Genomic DNA, 20216 nt, shown 5'->3' with positions numbered 1-20216 from the left:
GGAAGGGAACTCAAGCAAGGGGAGTGGGAGAAGAAGAGGGAGAAGCAGGTTTCCTGCTGACACAGAGCCCAATGTGGTTGACCCCAGGACCCTGGGATCATGACCTGAGCCAAAGGCATAGGCTTAACAACTAAGCCACCCAGATGCCCCTAGAAACATCTCATAAGAAGTGTTCTGAAGCAGTTCAGTGTAAGTATTACAGAATTGGTGTGTCTTCCACTAAACGGAATTAACATTGTGCTGAATGCAAATTTTAATTATCTTATTAGAATCATCTCATAAGATGTGTTCTTAAGCACTTCATTATATGTTTTACAGATGTATATATCTTCTCCTCACTCTAATAATACTATGTATGCATATTTGTATATATGTTTTTGTATCTATTTGATTTATATATTATTAGAATTTATATATAAAATATACTTTTATATATTTTATATAATTTTATACATATTTATACACACATATATAATTTTTATATAACTTTATATGCAAAATATATTTTTACTGAACCATTAAAATAACTTGCAGAAATCATCACACTTAACTAAATATTCTAGCATGCATTTCTTAAAAATAAGAACAAACTTCCACATAATTACAATACCATTATAACTAAGAAAATAAATAACTATACCCTAATATCATATATTATTTACTTATATACAAATATCTTTTTTTTTAAAGATTTTATTTACTTATTTGACAGAGAGAGAGAGATCACAAGTAGGCAGAGAAGCAGACAGAGAGAGAGGGGGAAGCAGGCTCCCTGCTGAGCAGAGAGCCCGATGCGGAGCTTGATCCCAGGACCCTGAGATCGTGACCTGAGCCAAAGAGCAGAGGCTTAACCCACTGAGCCACCCAGGTGCCCCGACTTATATACAAATATCTTAAGGGGTCTCCAAAGTATCTTTCATAGATGATTTTCAAACCAGGATATACTTAAGACTGAAGGACTGTGTTTGGTTGTTATGTCTCTAGAGTCTATTCCTAGTTTAGTCACAACTCTCCATGTTTGTTTTTCCCCAAGACATTGGTTTTTTGAAGAGAAAGCACTGCTTTGAGAAATATCATATATTTTGGATTTAAAAGTAAAGAAGACTTCCTTATGACACAATTCAGTTAGTTTTCCTATGTCCTCTATTTCTATAAAGCTGGAAGTTAGGTCTAAAGTCTTGAGGAGATTCAGATGAGATTTTTTAAAAATAACTTTATTGGGATATCTTTGACATATAGAGATTTTATATTTAAGGTGTACAGTTTTATGTTTTGGTATATGTATACACTGTGGAAAGATCATCACAATCAAACTAAACAATATCCATCACCTCTACATAGTTACTATTGTGTGTGTATATGTGTGTGTGTTGAGAAAATTTAAGATCTACCCTCTTAGTAAATTTCAAGTATAGATGAAGCATTTTTGGCAGGAATACCTCACCAGTGTTGACTTTATATTAGTTCCCACAAGGCACATAAGACAGGTTGCCCTTCCAAGAGTTTGCTTAGGAAGCCCTGTGTTGTAAAGGCTGTCATGTAATTGCCAAGCAAACTACGGAATAATGGGTGGGCTGAGCCTGCTCCTGACCACCCTTACCCCAGGAGGCTTTAACATTTTTTGATCTTCGATTAAATCAGTATTTCATTGAGAATTTAAAAATGGCCATGAGTTAGACTTCCTCCAAAAAGGCAAGTTAGATATTTAAAATCTTTTTTTTTTTTTTAATTATCAGTTTTCAGAGTGAAGACTGGATGTAGTTGTCTCCTCCAGTGGTGACATATAAGATTTGTTATTCACTTCTAAAATACCATATGGACTGTATCAATGTTTAGCAATGATTTTATAATGAAGTAAACAATTTCTTAGCAGGTCCTGGGCTAGTATTTTGCTATATTTATCTAAATAATTATCATATGGTTTCACTTATTTGTGGAGCATAACAAAAAGCATAGAGGACATGGGGAGTTAGAGAGAATGGGGTTGGGGTAAATTGGAAGGGGAGGTGAATCATGAGAGACTACGGACTCTGAAAAACAATCTGAGGGGTTTGAAGTGGCGGGGGTGGGTGGGAGGTCGGGGTACCAGGTGGTGAGTATTATAGAGGGCACAGATTGCATGGAGCACTGGGTGTGGTGAAAAAATAATTATACTGTTATGCTGAAAATAAATAAATGAAAAAAAAAATTGGGTTACAGTCATTAGGCTTTAAGGTAACAAACCTTCAACGCTGATGAGAAAGAGGCCGGCTGTTTAAATTAAAAGAGGTTTAAACAACCTTCTTCTCTCACCTTTCTCCCTTACCAGATCCCTCCAGAGCTGCATTACTCAAGTGTTCTCTTTGGCCAAGAGAAGAGGAAAGATTATTGGGTGAATCTCTCTCTCACTCTCTTTAGGGGAAGCTCTTTCTTCCCATTTCTTCCATCTTACCTGTTTGTACAAAAAGGCCTTCTTAAAAGCACCTAAATACGCCCGGGAAGACATCTTGCAGACTTACATTCTTTCAACAATAAAGAGTTACCGAGCAGTTGCTGAAAGTCAGGCACAGTGTCAGTTCCTGAATCCATGGACAGATAAAAATAATTGTCTCTGCCTTTTAGGAGCTTATGGTGCATTCTGTAATTATCTTTCCGATAGAAGTCAGATCATGCCTCAGGTATAAGAGAAATGGTGATCTGTGAATGATCATGAGGTCTTACAAAGATGACAATTAGCTTTTCTTAGGAAGTGAACATAGAAAAAGGTCAATTTTAAAAAGGACATTTTCTGGATAATGAGATAAGGTTGAGCTGTTGCTAGGTTGTGGATTTAGATTCCGCTGGCATAAGGGAACTGATTTTCTTCCCAATAATTTGCTTTTACACTGGAGACCTGCAAATTGCTCAAGCTTTGTTGCTACTCTCAGAAATCAATTTTACTGCTGGAATTTAAAACATTTTCTATGATAATATTATTTTAAAAAATATATATTTAAGATATATATTGCATATATGTATTTTTAAAATATTAGTTTTTAAATGTAAGTTTATTGTATAACTCAGTAGTTAGCACATTCTCTTGCTGTAATGTAATACAGAAGTATCACTGCATATTACCTTTGATCCACTAATAAGCAGTTCTCACATTTTACTAGGATTTTCATTTTAACAATGACATAGAGAGAGATTATCCTTCTTATAACTCATGACATTTTCCTTCACAATTCCACATTCACTTTAGATGAAGAAATTGAAATAAAAATATATGTTTATAAAAAATAAAAAATTAAAAAAAAAAAAGAAATAATAAAAGGCTAAATGAGTCTCCAATATCCCAAAGTTCATAGATGACTATATACCATTTTCTTGAGCTTTTCTTTGTCTCATTATATCATCTCTTCTACAATTTGATTTGTTGTATAATAATAGTGATATTTGCACTTTTGTTTTCCATTCTCTCCCACTTGGTAAGACTTCCGTGGTTTAAATTTTAAAGAAAGACACACAAAATACATGATCCTAAAATTGTGAATTACAAAGTAAAAGTTTCATCCATATTTTTAGCTCTTGCCATTTTCTTTGTAATCAGGAAGAACTGAATGAATTACTTGTGGGCAGCCATTAAATAAAATCCCTGGTCCACTGTCTCAATTTTTATGTAAGTATTTCAACATTACTATTTACTTAAAATGAATAAGTGATCACTTTTATAGCAATTAACACGTGCCAGCTCTCGTTCTAACAATCTTATTAGTACTAGTGTTATAATGTTCTCATCAACTCATTGATGTGAGTATTCTCATTTTATAGATAAATGAAAGCAAAGAGAACTTAAGTAACTTACCCAGTGTTCTACAGTCAGTAAGAGGCTGAGCCTGTGTGCTTTTATCTTTTGCTATTTCCCCACACAGCTTCACATGTCTAATACATGGCTGTCTACACCCTTAAACTCTCCACCATCTGGCCTAACTCAGAAATGAACTTAATAGAGAGTTATGTACTAATGACAGTTTGAAAGATATGCATTGTTCTAATTATTTTATTGCTCTGATTATTATTTTTATTCTTATCATATTCCAAACAATAAGAAAATTAATATTGAATCTTGACTCTCTTTAAAATGACCTTCATTACTGTGTTTGATAACATGGCTCTTACCGATGGGTGCTATAAGAAACAGCCTCATAAACCCATTACTGTATTTAGCATACAAATGCTACTAGAGACATTCTCTACTATATTTCTTAGTCCTGCATTGAAAATCTGCAGTGAATAATTTCTTTTAAAATTTAGCGAAAGGAAATGGACTTGCTTCCACTGAAAAATTATCCCCCTTTCAATGGTAATTTACAATTGTCCATATTTCCCTTTTCATTCACTTTGGTTACCTGGAATAGCATATGTATCTTAGTCAAGGATGTATCGTAGAGTCAAATACTAGCTCAATATTAAAAATTTTAAAACAAATTCTTACAATCTCCTTTTTCCTATTTTGTATTTTGTACATCTCTCCTCTCCTATTTCAGTTCATATTTTCTGTGCTCCAAATTTTATTGGCATTTTATCAATGTTTTATGTAAGCAAGTTCAAATCTCTCATGGAATAAGACAGATATAATCTTCTATCCTCCAAGCCCCAAGGATACAAAGAAATAAAGGGCATGATCTCTGATCTCATGAAGCTCAAAAACAGTTGGGAATGTAGCACATACACAGAAACAGATTAGTAATGAGATTGAATTCACTGTAAGTTCCAAGTAGGTAGTATAGATCTAAAATATAATACTATCTGAGTTTTGAATGAGCTCTGGGGAAGCTGGGAAAAGCAGGAAGAAATAGAAACAACGTCGGCCATTGAAGAAGGCCTAGAACTTCAATAAGAGTAGTATGGGAAGGGAATAAGACTTTTTTAGGAAAGGCAAGTTTCCTGAAACAAGATATAGAAAGGGGGGGCGCCTGGGTGGCTCAGTGGGTTAAAGCCTCTGCCTTTGGCTCAGGTCATGATCTCACGGTCGGAGATGGAGCCCCACATTGGGCTCTCTGCTCAGCGGGGAGCCTGCTTCCCCCCTCTCTCTCTGCCTGCCTCTGTGCCTACTTGTGATCTCTGACTGTCAAATGAATAAATAAAATCTTAAAAAAAAAAGATATAGAAAGGGAAATCTGGTTTATTCAAATGACGATGAACATATAAACATGGCAGAAGATTGTTAGCTGCCTGCTCCAAACTCATTCTTCTACTCCATCTCAATTGATGAACCTTAATTTTATACCAGAGCAACTATATAACCAGATAAAAACTCTTTTCTATCTCCACTTTGAAACCTGTTTCATCTAAGTAATAAGTTGTTGGCAGTGAAATGCAAGCAGATGTGTTGTGTCACTGCATAGGACTTTTGGAAAGTCTCAAAGAGAGGGAGTATGCCTTTCCTACTGCCTGGAAGGTCAAAGGACAGTTGGAGCTCAAGCGAGAATCTTAGACCCTGAGGATTAAGACCACATTCGGGAGTAGAGAGCTGGAAGTAGCCTGGGTCCCTGATGCCTTCCTGCAGCTGCCAGAAAGCCCGAGACTGACCATCCCCAGATTCTTTTATCTGAGACACTAAAGCCTGGTGAGTTTAAAGGGTTATTTTCCAGGTTCCTCTGACTTACAGCTAAAAGCAGTTCCTCCTGAATGAAACTGTCTGGCCCAAGTAGAGAATTCATATAAAGCATAGTGAAAAACCATGGGTCAGAGCTGATGTCCAGCAAACAAATATAGGCTCAATTTTATTATTAAATGAAATAAATTTGATTGTATATGAACTCTCAAGCAAAAGTTTCTAAGCTGTAATATTTAGTTAACTTGTATGAACTAATTTTCCGAGTGAAATTACATTTTATACCAGTGACAAATATGGAAATATATACCTAGTCTGTGTTTACTGTTACTATTAAAACACTTTCTGAAAGTACAGAAGGCACACTTAGAATAATCGCCAAATGTATTCAGTTTGGGGCACCTGGGTGGCTCAGTGAGTTTGGTGGTCTACTGTTGATTTTGGCTCAGGTCATGATTTCAGGGTCCTGGGATTGAGGTCTGTGTCAGGCTCTGAGCTCAGTGGGGAGTCGGCTTGAGGATTCTCTCCTCCCTCTCCTTTACCCCTCCACCTGCTTGTGTGAGTGCTCTCTCTCTCTCTCTCTCTTTCTCTCAAATAAATAAATACATCTTTTTAAAGAAATATATTCAGTATTAGTATCAGCTAAAGAAATCAGTAATATGAGTTCAATAAAAAACATTTTCTTTAAGTTAATAAATATAACTTCAGTTTAGTAACTCACTATTAAATGATAGAGTAAAAATAGTATTAAATCCTGGGACATCTGGGTGGCTCAGTTGGTTAAACATCTGACTTGGGCTCAGGTCATGATACCAGGGTCTTAGGACTGAGCCCTGAGTTGGGCTCCCTGCTCAACAGGGAGTCTACTTCTCCCTCTCCCACTGCCCCTTGACCCTGCTTGTGTTTTTTCTCTCTCAAATAAATAAATAAAATCTTTTAAAAAATAGCATTACATCTTAAATTGAAAATCTAACTAAAAATAATTATATACTGCTGTACTCAAAGTTGTTTACAAAAGATAAGCATTACAAAAATTTGTTATATATAAGGTACTGAAAATTAATAAGAAAAATTAAGTTTTCTTTCAAACCAAGAATGTAAACCACACTTAGATAAATATTATTTTTTTCATTTTCCAACTTTGCAAGCTGAGATTTATAATTAGTGTCTTAAAACATTTTTTTCTGGTCTCTGCATGCTTCAAACTGGTGTAAATTAAAGAATCGTTCTATTTGCTTAAGAATTCTATTAAAACAATTTTTACTGTGAAATGCAGAAGATGAGAAAATACACGCTTTTGAAATCTCCCAATTTGGTGTGTCCCATGTTTAAATGAGTAAAGATTTTATTTTTCACAACTATTTGACCCTCACTTTGAAAGGCAAGTGTGTCACCTTCCAGGTTTCTTATGTAGGCACCACAGAAGTATATGGATAGTACTCCTGCTGTAAAATTCCTTCCCCTTCTGGAAAATTACCGTAGAGCATCAGATCACCAGCTGGCAGAGATAACAGGAGCAAATACGTATTAGGTGCCAAGAAAATGATATTTCTTAATCATCTGATTGGATGATACCAATTGGAAAACCAAATCTTTTGTAGTAACCAAGTAAATTTCTTACTGATTTCCTTATTTATTTATTTATTTATTTAGAGAGGGAGAGAGCAAGTGCGCTTGTGCTAATAAGCAGAGGAGGGCCAAGGGGCGAGGGAGAGAGAAAATCTCAAGCACTGCAAAGCTGGAACTCAGGCACAGTCACACTATCCTGAGATCATGACCTGAGCCAAAATCAAGAGTTACATGCTTACCCAATTGAACCATTCAGGCACCCTCTCATTTCCTAACCCTTGACTTCTCATGGTAATGTTGCAGCAAATTATTATGAAATGGCATCAGTGAGAGTGATTCAGAATCATGTAGCTAAATTTGGTTATGGCAGAAAAGAATGTTTCTGCATTTAAGAGAATAACTAATTACTAATTAATTAATAATGCTAGACTCTTCTGGGGCTTCTAGCACTTCAAATTATTCATTCCAAACTATGATTATGTAAGAAGCAGAATTTATAAGGTTATTACGGATTATCTCTAAATTACAAAGCAAAAATAAATGCTGAGTCAAATCTAGGTACTCACAAAAATAAATACAAAAATTTGATTGCTTGAACTTGTTATGCAAAGGTCAAGTTTATAAAATATATTTACATAGCAGTGTTGCTATTTAGAAAAGATGAAAAGCAAAGTCTTAACTGGTAGATGATCTCAGATTGTTAGAAAGGAAAGATCTGGCACATGTACTACAAATCACTAATATCAGTTTCCCAGATTCATAAACGTTTCTGTTCAGATATAAACTTCAGAACTAAAACTGAAGCAAACTTGAACATAAAAGCATAAAGTTGAACAAAAAGACTATGGACTCTGAAAAACAGTCTGAGGGGTTTGAAGTGGTGGGGGGGTGGGAGGTTGGGGTACCAGGTGGTGGGTATTAGAGAGGGCACAAATTGCATGGAGCACTGGGTGTGGTGAAAAAATAATGAATACTGTTATGCTGAAAATAAATAAATTTAATTAAAAAAAATCAAAATGGCTGCACGAATGCTTGAGGGAAGCTTGATTTTAAAGTAACTTTTTTCTCTCTTCTGCAAACTTCCCCTCATCCCTTCTTAACCTTTTGTTTCAGGAACCTGGGACACCCTAAGGAAATGAGGATAGAGGTTGGCAGCACATACTCAATTCCTGACAAAACTGGCTAGATCCTGTATTTCCCTGTAACTTCCTTCCCACCCCCAGCCCCTTCCTTATGAGCTTACAATTTTTGAAGACCATAGCGATCCTGGATATTATATGTAAACAATGAATCATGGAACATTACATCAAAAACTAATGATGCATCATATGGTGACTAACATAACATAATAAAAAAAAATACCTATTTTCAGGATAAAGCCTTAACACTTATTCAGTTCCATACTAGAACTCATGTTTTATCCAGTTCCATACTAGAAATCATATCTTGAGGAACTGGAAAGAAATATTTAAAATTTAAGGCCCACAATTAACCTCTTCTTTCTTATATCGTAGCATTTACACATAGCATATGACATATATATAGTACATAGCATATATTATGATACAAAATAATATACACTTAGAAGTAAAATGAAATCTTTTCTGTTCTTTCTCCCTCCCTTATTTCTTATCTTGCTTCCTTTTCTTTCTTTTTAGTCTTAAGGTGCTTAGAAATATGATGACTAGGAAGTTTCCCATTTTACATGAAATGTAACTTCAAAAATTATATTATTAGTAGGTGTAGGAACAAAGCTGTGGCAGACATATCACTGTGGGAAGTGGATTGATTTAAAACAGGAAAAATTTAACAAAAAGTTCTGACCAAGATTTGTCATGGTTCAATAAAGGGAAAATAGAAGAGTAGAATATGAAGGAAAGCTTGGAGCTGGGAGACAAAGAACGACTTGTCTGAAAACGTTAAACTTAGCAGACACTATAAAATATTTTTCCAAAGTGCTCACATTCACCTTACATTCTCCCCAGCAGTGTCTGAGAATTCTAGTTGCTTCATATCTTTGCCAACATTTTCCATTATCAGTAGTTGTAATTTTAACTAAGCTGGTTGTTTTATGGTTTTGAAAACCGTAATAAGATTACATCTCTTCCTTCTTTTATTTTTTGATAATTTTTTATATTTTATAAACATATATTTTTATCCCCAGGGGTACAGGTCTATGAATCACCAGGTTTACACACTTCACAGCACTCACCAAAGCACATACCCTCCCCAATGTCCATAATCCCACCCCCTTCTCCCAAACCCCCCCCCCCCAGCAACCCTCAGTTTGTTTTGTGAGATTAAGAGTCACTTATGGCTTGTCTCCCTCCCAATCCCACATCTCTTCCTTCTTAAAGATCCCCCCAAAGACTTCTAGTATCATCTGAAGTAAAATCCAAACTTCTTATCATGGCCGACAGACCTCTGCATGGTCTAGCTCAGCCTATCTCTGATTTCATTTTATATCACAATCTTCCCTATTCTCTAGGTTCTAACTCTGTAGTCATTGTTTCTGTCTTTTGAAAATTACACACTTTCTCACTTTAGAAATTTTTTACTAGTTTTTTTTATCTCAGATCTTTACTTATTCACTTAATTGAGATTTTAATTCTAACAATGTTTTTGTAAAACGGTGATAATTTAGGTAGAAATAAGGAGACCAGACATAATTTGAAAGCTCACCTTGACTGGGGCTAAGTACCAAAGTTTGGGAACAGTGAGACTTTTAAAATCACTATTTTGTTTTCCCTCTGGATTTAGGCTTAGGCTTTGCTGTCAGCAAAAATCACTAAGAATGTGTTGCCCAAGCAAGGAGGAGAGAAAACTCTCTTCGATAGCCTTTCAGAGTCACTGGGGTCAAAGAAGTGTTGATATTGACTCAAGTCCAATTTCTGATCTGCAGAAATTTCTTTTCCAAATCAGACTTAGGAGGAAGAGTGCCTTTTTCTTTGTGGAAGATGCCCAGTTTGAGCACTAACAGTTTAAATACTGTACATTGTGATTTACTGAGAAATGAAAAGCACATTTATCATTTTTGGGAATCCTTTCTCTTAAACATAGTTTTTATAAATCATTCTTGTCATGCACTATCAAGAAAAAATTGGCTGTTTTACTATTTATTTTGTAGTATTATAACATTCTAATTGATTATACATTTGTTGACAGGAAAAGATGAACATATCTGGTACTTTTTATTTCTTATAACAATTATGGTTTTGCATGGATTCAAGACATTTATGACTGCAATATTGTTTCTCATGTTAGAAGTATAATAATTAATGATGATTACAAAAGCTTTAATGTTTGTTATTTTGTATTCTTATGAATTAGTAAAGAGTTAAATAGAAAAATAGGGTGGCAGTCCAGATAAACATCAAATAGCATATTAGGTAGAAAAATTTGAAAAGATCAATATATTCTTTTTGAGGCAACAAATATTAATAAAATCTAAATCATAAAACAATAATATATATTAGATTATATCATAATTATAATATTTTTAGATTCATTTGGTGAACTTGTTTTATGAAAAAAAAAGTTGTTAAACTGTTCCATGTTTCTTTGAACATTCTTCACATCTGGAGAGAATAGGTTAATAGAAAGATGCCCACATTGTCCTTTTGAAATTTACAAGGAAGAAAAATCCTACAAAATTGTATAAACACCTATGATAAATGATTTTCAACTCAAACATAAAAAAGAACATAAAAATATAATGAAGAGTGCTACAGAAAAATAAGGTATCCAAGGCACATTTTATACTCACTAATCAAACTTCAAAACAACAGATTTTTTAACACCAATTCTAAAAAGAAAAGCTCCTAATGTTTTGTGGCTATGGCAGTTTAGAGCTTCAATAGAAATCTTGGTGAAGTCATTTCTACAGACTGCTAGGCATTTTCAGTACTTGATAATGAGGACTTTTTAAGATTAGTTTAAGCTATGGATATTAGTATAAAATTCTCAGTAGGAAAGGTGCCACCAGAAAACTGTTTCCAGAATTATATTCTTCAATGCATTGAAGAGTTTAGCCCTTTATTAAGTGAACCAGTTAAAGTAAGAATTTATGTCTAGTGACTGCAGAATAATCTAGAGATGACAGTGCTATGAAATTATTCTCAGACAATACTACAAAACTTAGAAAGATAATGACTAGAATTTTTAATAATCTGAAGTAATCAATGTTTTTGATAAAATTTTGTTTATTATTATACACCAGATGTTCTTTCCATGATGGTGATATGTGGCTTTGAGTGAATACTAATTCTAATGCTCAACTCAGTGAAAATGCATATTTACTGTACCACCAGTATCTATTTATTCATTAGTATATGCATGTACTATTAATCCCAGAAGTTTAAATACAAGGCCAAGTATATTAAGTACCTAGTAAATTAAGTATATTACAAAATGAACAGAGAAATGGAGATTGAAAAAGGCTGAGGTAAAGATGGTATAAATAATATTTTTAAATGTCAGCTTGCTAATTATCATCATTTCCTGAAATCATTAGATAATACTTTAAGAAATAAAATTAGGGCAATGCATTCATCATAAATGAGAGTTAATGTAAATCCATTTTATAAATAGTCTTTATAATCTTAAATTTTTCAAAGACCTAATTAGATTGCCATTGTCTTTCTAGCTGTGATACTGAAGAGCACTTTCTGATGGGAGAAGTGTCAGCTTCCTCTATTTCTTGCTGTTTGCTTGTGCTTATATTATTATTACATCGTCTTTAATCTTTATTACAGGAAGGCTTTTAAGCTACTTGCGCATTTTCTGAGGATAAATTTAATTAACACTCTGTATAATAATCTACAAATCAATTTAACTACTTGCAAGTTAACTGAGAAGAGTCACAATACCCTGGCTGCTTGAGGCTCTTTTTTCTCTTAACATTGAACAGCCAAATTACCTTTCAGACCTCAGCCCAGAACACTGCCATGTTTTCTTTTGGCTGAGATCTTTGGTGGGAAATTTAATATGGTTTAAATAGATATTTCTTCTCAAGGTTCTTCTTAGCTTCATATTTGTAGCTATAATCTCAACTAATTTTAATGCAGTGAGTTCTGATTTCTTTTATTTAACAGGAATAACAACTTTACAGTTGGAAAGGATTTTAGAGCTCATGTATATCAATCCTCTTATTTTTATTGTTACTTTCCTTCCAATAAGTTAACTTCCCCCCTCTTCAACTTATTAATGCTTCTGTCTTCCATTTGTAGATGGCTTTATTTTTAAGTCAAAACAATGCTATAGTCAAAGAATACTAACTTAAAAAGATTCCTGGTAACTAATAATGGCATACCAAACATTTTCTGAGAATATATTTTGGCAAAGATTTTCTCAGTGCAAAATATATGCATTCTCAAAACAGGTTCTTAAATGATGAAGAAAGGGTTAAATGACTTTTAAGACAATTTTTTTCCCCCACAACACTATAACATAGAAGACATGATTTTAAAGAACTGGATAATTGTCATGAAAAAAGTTCATTCACATATATCAGAATTTACTAATTATGTCAAGTACCATCCCCTAAAATAAATTAGAAATAATTTATTTTATTGTAGTTCTTGAAATTTTGATTCTATTATCTTACTTTGATTTTCAAACACTCCAAACATCTTGACAAAAGCATTCATCAGCAATATATTTGAATGATGTAAGGAACTCAGGTAGCATGAAGATTTGTTTTCTGTGAATTTAAGAGAAGCTTCACAGAAAACTTCCTTCAGGAAGGTTCTGTTGATTGTCTGGGGTACCTTACGTCAACTGAAAGCTCTGAAGTCAGGGAAATGATTACTGTGAGTGGTACTGAAATTAAATTTGCCATATGAGTCACTGCCCAGTTGTGATGTCAGGTAACAGATTATTCTTGTCCACATCTCTTCACTTTACATGAGTGTTATGAACCAGATAGCATTGACAAGGCTTTAAAGATTTAATACTTCAAGTGTTTCTCTTTTTATACTATTGAAAAGATATCTTGAAATCTTAACAGGGTATTATGAGATTATGCATGTATTTTACAAGGAGTGTCTTTCAAACTTTGTGATGAATTATGGCTAATGGAATACTGACTTTATTTCACCAAATTATATTCTGAAAAAAACAGATGTTTCATGGGCCTCAAAGGAGCACAAAGAAGAAAATTCTAATGTAGCTATCCAACATTAAAAGATGATGCCTTGGAAAGTAATAATAATAATGGCATAATAGAAATAATTATAGTATCAAAAATTTTTGAGAGCTTATTATCTGTTGGGTATTGTGCAGAGTGAAGCCCATGTATTGTTCCCCTGGTATACCTCTGAGTTGAGTTAGGTAGTAATATTACCCCTATCGTACCGAGGAAGATTCTGAAACTCTGCGGATAGTTAACTTGACACAGTTCACATGAGTGGAAGTGATGGAATAGGAATTCATATCTAGGTCCATTGATTCTAGAGCCCACGCTCTTAACCACCTTACTAGATACATGATCGATGGAGACGTTCAAACCTAGTTCAGAAGATGATTTGGCAAGAATATGCAAGAAAGGCTTCCAAAATCAGCTGGATGGTTGAACCAAGTGAATTAAAACTTTCAAACCCCGAGAATCTGTGATTCTATGTTTATATCAGTAAGAGATGTATTTTTATGCACCTTTAGACTTCAGAAGGAGAATCGTGACTAGAGTTTCATCAAAGATGGATTTAAAATCAGTTTTAATTTAAAACACTAAAAAGGAATATGAAATAGTTTAGAAAATTTGGTTCCAAAACAAATGTTCTCTTCATATTGTGGGTTAAATTTAGTCAAAGAAAATGGTGCAGCCTCTTTGAGAGATGCCTTGCTTCAGGCCCTTGTATCTCATCTAAATATCGAAATCCCTCCTCCACTGATCTGCCTGCCTGAGACTTGTTTCAATCTGCCGTCTATCCCTGTTCTTGCCAGTCATCACACAAAGCCCCAGATTTCCTGGCAACTGCATCTTCAATGAAATCCCAATATCCTTGACTGCTGGAATGGTCCCTTTATCTTCCTGCTCTTATGGAAACTGGCCTCCCGCATGAGGTCATTCCTTCCCTGCAGCCTTCTCAGGTCGTGGCTGCTTTTTATTCCATAGCTTTTTTACAGCTAGACGTAAAGATGCAGGCAGATATTCTCTTGTCCCTCACTGCTGCTTTTGGATAATTCATTTTCTATCCTCTCCTCAACCCCGAATTCCTTGCCAAATTTCCCACTACTTCTCGTTATTGCTATTATCAACTAAATCAGGGACATCCTCAACCCCCATTTCTCTATGATTGTAGCTCCTGGCTCACCATCACTTTCTCTAACATTGTGCTAGTATTTGTAAAGATGAAGCCTTTCAATAATCGGCCTCCAATTATTCTCTTCCACAATGATCTATCTTCCACTCTACCTCAGTCTCCCACAGCCGTTGGCAAAGACACTTCTTCCTCTTACTTTGCTCTGCAATTTCTTTCCCTTGCCCCACCATCTCCAGCTACAACTGTTACTTATCAATTATAATAGACTGTATAATTTATAATATTATATTTGTTTTATTTTTATTTTTTTAAGATTTTATTTATTTATTTGACATACAGAGATCACAAGTAGGCAGAGAGGCAGACAGAGAGAGGGGGTAGCAGCTTCCCTGCCCAGTGAAAAGCCCGATGTGGGGCTTGATCCCAGGACCCTGGGATCATGACCTGAGCTGAAGGCAAAGGCCTTAACCCACTGAGCCACCCAGGTGCCTCTTATGTCTGTTTTTAAATTGTTTGTTTCCCCCAGGTAGAATATACATTCCTCAAGGTCAGAGATCTTTTTTCCTATTTGTTTATTTGTTATAGAAGGTATCAGTTAGTTACTTTTCAAAACTGTTTCATTCTTCTGGGAGCACAGAGATGTCCTATATTTCCCAGCTACCCTTGCTGTTTGGTGTATCCTTGTGACTTCTTTCTGCCAGTGGAATGTGCATGAAGTGAAGTGCACCATTTTGAGGCCTGGCCTCCATGACCTCTCTCTTCCCCCTTCTGCTGTATGGTCACCGAGGATACAACAATTGGCTTATGCTCTTTGTAGGATAATGGAGCCACAAGACAGAAACAACCTGGGTTCCTGAATCAACTCCTGAGAGCTGCTTACCAAACATACTCATTAATCTCTTACCTGACACAGAAGTAGAATTCTGTTGTGTTACGCCTTTAAAATTGCTTAGCAAGATCTTAAATCATATAAAGATGTATCTTAAGCCCTTGAATTGTGGCTGGAACATGATACCTGCTCATTAACAGATATATTTTTCCTTTTTTTCTTCAATATGATATAACTAAAGACTTCAAAATCACTAGCACCTGCTTAACCAGTATTTCAGACTAGTAATAGATTAAGGCTAACAGAAAATATGTCCTGGTTTGAATTTCCCTGAATTCTTATGATCTATGCCAAAAAAAGTAGTTGCTCAGAGCATGTTTTCTCTGGAGAACAGGGTCCTACTGTAGCTATAAAAACAGAATAGAAAGGCCAAAGAAATACTCTGTGAATTGATCTATTCCAGATTTAAAATTGTAAATTAGTTTGTTATTTATTTCCTGATGTTTAAAACCTTTGTTTACAACTCAGGAGATGTGGGACAAACTGAACTGGATATTTATCATTCCCACATTTCTTTATTTATAGAAAGAGTTCTATAGTAGGCTGGACAAGTAAAGTCCTTATTTTAATATTTTTAATATTTTAATACTTATCACTATTTTGGATATTTGAGGTCACAAATATACTTTTTTCTTGAAATCTTTCAACATTTACCAAACATTTATCAAAAATGTTTATATTTCGGGGCAGCTGAGTGGCTCAGGGGGGTAAGCATCTGTCTTCAGCTCAGGTCATGCATATAGGGGCCTGGGATCAAGCCCCCCATCAAAGCAAACAGTCTGCTTCCTCTTCCTTTGACATTTCCCCCACTTGAGCTTTCTGACTTTCTATCAAATAAATAAACAAAATCTTTAAAAAAAATGTTTGCTTCTTTTCATAGATGGATTAAGAAAGTCTGATGACTTTGAATGATTATGAATGTATGTACAAATGAAAAATTCCCCTGGAAAAGCTAAGTAAAATATAAAGATAATACCTAAATTCAGAACAATTAGGCCTTCTGCTTGATTTCATGTGTATATCAATTTTCCTTAACCAAATGTTACTATTTGCACAAATGAAATTATGTAACACAGACAGCTCAAACTACTTAATGATTCTGTATATAGGTAGCATGAACACACATACAAACATGACAAGAAACACTCACTATCTCACTGAAAGAACCCTAATAACTTGGTAAAGGAAGGGAAATACTATATGCTAGGAATACTATTGTTTCTTCTCTTTTCTGTATTGTATGTCTGTTTAAATTGGAACAGAATTCTTCAGTTTTGCCCTGAGTGATTTGCTGCAATAATAAAATCTAGACTAAAAAAGGTATTTGTTTTTCAATTTACGTAGACAATTTGATCACATTTAGAGACATTTGCCAGAGATCTGCAAATTATATTTTGATTTCCTAATTCACTCTTTTATTCTGCCACATACTATACATTTTATGTATATAATACATGTTGTGATTATATTACCATTATAACATGGTATTGTAATTATATTACTATTAATTCCTGATTTATGTGTAACCCATGACTTTTCAATATCCTTTTCAATGTTTCAAAGTTAACTTTGTGTCTTTTTGGATTTTTAGTAATATTTGTAATTCTGAAGAGGCAAAAACTGAACTAACAGAGACATAGTTCTGGCTTACAAATTAAAGTACAAGATTATCCTTTGAAAAGCTTCAATAAGAATTGATTGTGTCTGGTGTTTGTTATATTTTTTTAAAGACTTTTTTTGAAAAGGCTATTCAAATATACTTCTAACACTTATTGAAATACTTTTTCCATAAGAATAGCTTTTTCAAAGTATTCTGAAACCTTGATGATTTAAAGATTCAATGCTTCTATAATCCAAAGCATACTATATCTGAGAACTTCAAAGTAGTTTATAAATATTAATTTCTTTTGTAATGTACTCTAGAATACAGGTATCTTCACCCATATTATAAGCTGTAAAATTGAGTTAAAATCTTAAACACATCTCTTCTTCCTGTTAGCCCTGTAAATTGTGATTTTAGGATATGTTTAGTTGGATATCCACATGGAACATTCTTCCAGGAGTGGTCTGCAAACACTTAGAGAATGTGTACTGGTCAGTTTTTCCATCATAGAGTTGCTGTTTGACCTTCGTGTGACCTGACGGAACCCAGAACCACAAATGAAATCTGGTCCCAAGGGGGGAAAATATATTAGTGTTGCATGATCAAGGGAAATACCGAAAAGGTCTAACCTACCCCAGATGGATGTTTAGTCACTGGGAGAAAGAACATCATCCACATAAGAAGGTGGAAATTCTTAATTTCAGGGAAATAATCTAGCACCCTTATTAAAAAATATTCCCTAAAAGTTCAAGAAGCAGCAGCATCTGCCTCCTTGGTCTGTATGTGTGTTTGAATAAACTTCCAAGTGTATCTTTGACCTCAGCAGTTTATTGAGAGCAGTTGGCAGGCACAGATTTGGGCCCACATTCCCCTAATCTGCCTTCCAAATTTCCTTTGCATTTTGCTTAGTTGTATCCTGTGTTTCCACTTGGTATTTCAGCATTTGTCACTGATCCTATTTTAAAAATCAAGCTTGCCGTTGTTTTGGCTCAGGTAGTTTAAAAACAAAAGTTAAAAAGCAAAGAACTATTCAGGAGGTCTTGGGAAAGAAGGCAATGCCAGCTGTTTCCTGTTAATAAGAGTTGAATTTGGAATATAGGCTTCTCCAGCTCTGGTCTTGACCTCTGTCCACTACTCCTCTCCTGGTGTTTGAGCAAATATACATCAACTGACTTAAGATGAGAATAAAAGCAAATTCTCTTTCCAAATTTCAGGGAAGTTCTTTGGGAAAAACACAAAGGAAAGAAAGATGTTTATTTTACTTCAACTTGTGATAGTAACAAAATGGTACAGCAGCTTGGTCCTCGGAGAAACCATGGCAATTGTTTTAAAGCACACCATTCCCATTTCTACATTCCTCTACTAGTTCCTACTTCCCTGACTCTCAGTGCTGCAATAAACACTGTCATTTAACTTTCTTGAAGATCCCTCTTCTTCAAATCTTACTTGTCCTATGTACTAACCTCTCAGAGAACTAGAACTAGTCATGTGAAGGTGTTGAAGAATAACTAACGAGTGTATTCGCTTTTAAATTTAATTGTCATTTAAATGCCTTTATCCCAATTACAGAAATTTCTGGTTTTGTGACAGGACATTTCTGAAGGTTTTTTGGGTCTGACTGGGCCTTCTGGTAGCTGCCAAAGCACATTACATAGGCAAGAGTTTAATCTATTTACATGCTAATCAATGTAGGCTTTTATCCCCCTCTCCTCCCCACCAATGTTTCTCTCTGTAATTTCCCATGTAATCTGACTAGGATGTCAAATGTCAGTATGGTATGGATTATGCATTTTAATTAGCATTTACTGGGTACTGTTGGTTAAATAGGCCTGATGGATAAAAAACAGTTTACGTGAAAAAATTCTGATGTTCTTAATTAGTTCTTGTCTGGAGTCCTTTCAGTAAGCAGATGTCCTATGCTTATCATTAAAGGCAGGAAGGCATAAGATCTAGGGTTAAATCATATCAACTTCAGTCGGTTTCCTGCAGCTTTACTTTTCTCCTCTTTTTTTAGAGGAGAGACTAATTTGCTTTTGTTGTTGTTGTCACAACAACAAAATAAATAGAGAACCAACAATAAACATCTTTCCTTCCTTTGTGTTTTTCCCAAAGAACTTCCCTGAAATTTGGAAAGAGAATTTGCTTTCATTCTCATCTTGTCAGTTGATGTATATTTGCTCAAACACCAGGAGAGGAGTAGTGGACAGAGATCAAGACCAGAGCTGAAGAAGCCTATATTCCAAATTCAACTCTTACTACATGTGAGTTCATCTACAGAAGAAGCCCCAGATACTGTTAGTTGAAGTCAGTTATCTGGTAAGGATAGAATCATAAAAATCATTTGAAAGTAACTGTATTGGTGAAATTTCATCTTGTAGGTAAAAGCATGAAATGGATAAAATATTCAATACTTCTACTACTCCTTCAGTAGCAGTTCTTTGAAATTACCCATCTTTCCTGCTCAGTAGTGGGCTTCCTTAATAACATTATCAATTACATTACATAGTATTTCCTCATTCATAGTTAAGAAAACTTTTCATTTTGGTCATGGACACTCCTTTCTTCTCCACACTTGTTCCTGTGGTATTGGTTTGGCAAGGAGGGAAAGGAAAAAGATTTTTCCTGCTCCTTCTCTATACTCCAGCTGTATCAGGGGTTTTGCTTTCCAGGTGCTCAACACTTCGAGATAAGAGAGGACTATTAGTTCTTGCTTTAGCAGCAAGGGGTGACAGTTTGGACACTGCTTTCTTGTTGGAAGGATGGAGCCAAAGGACCAGTTCAAATGCTTTTCCTCAGCCACAGGAAGGACGAGGGGAGGAATGGCTGTTTTCTACCAACTGGGTAGTGCTCCAGAATATCACTCCCTATTTGCTTCCAGTTCTCTTATATTTCTCTATAGTTAAAGTCACCAAACCAATTTAACCTCTGGTACTCACTAATTACTTTATGTAATGACACGAACAATGGTCATAAACAGGTCTTGGAACAAAAAGAGAACCAACTCCTGGTAAGAACATATACCAGAGTGTAGGGAGAGAAGTAGAGACTCCTGGAAGGAGGACTGCCAGCTGTGAGCTGTCGCTGTGACATGGACGTTAGTATGTTTTACAAAGGAATAGAGAGTTCTTATGAATCTGACAAGTCTATTATTGGAGGTGAGTTACAGAGTTTTCACGGTAAACTATGATATTTGAGCTATAAAACAATTTTATGAACCTAAGGTTGAAAGACCTGACCCAAACTTTCCAGCTAATTAGTCATACTTAGGACATGCAATCCTGTCCGATTTCATTTGTAGGGATCTTCCGACTATACTAT

The 20216-nt window shown here is 34.9% G+C and overlaps 1 pseudogene; it reads right to left on the bottom strand.

Annotated features, from left to right (window-relative positions):
* LOC132014491 (glyceraldehyde-3-phosphate dehydrogenase-like) overlaps positions 1-19988 on the bottom strand; it is a 34905-nt pseudogene extending 14917 nt beyond the window's left edge.
* Between the last annotated feature and the right edge of the window lie 228 nt (positions 19989-20216).

Source organism: Mustela nigripes, chromosome 3, assembly GCF_022355385.1.
Source record: "Mustela nigripes isolate SB6536 chromosome 3, MUSNIG.SB6536, whole genome shotgun sequence".
Classification (NCBI taxonomy): Eukaryota; Metazoa; Chordata; class Mammalia; order Carnivora; family Mustelidae; genus Mustela; species Mustela nigripes.
The sequence above is the reverse complement of the archived record's forward strand: the minus strand, read 5'-3'. Positions and strand labels throughout refer to the sequence as shown.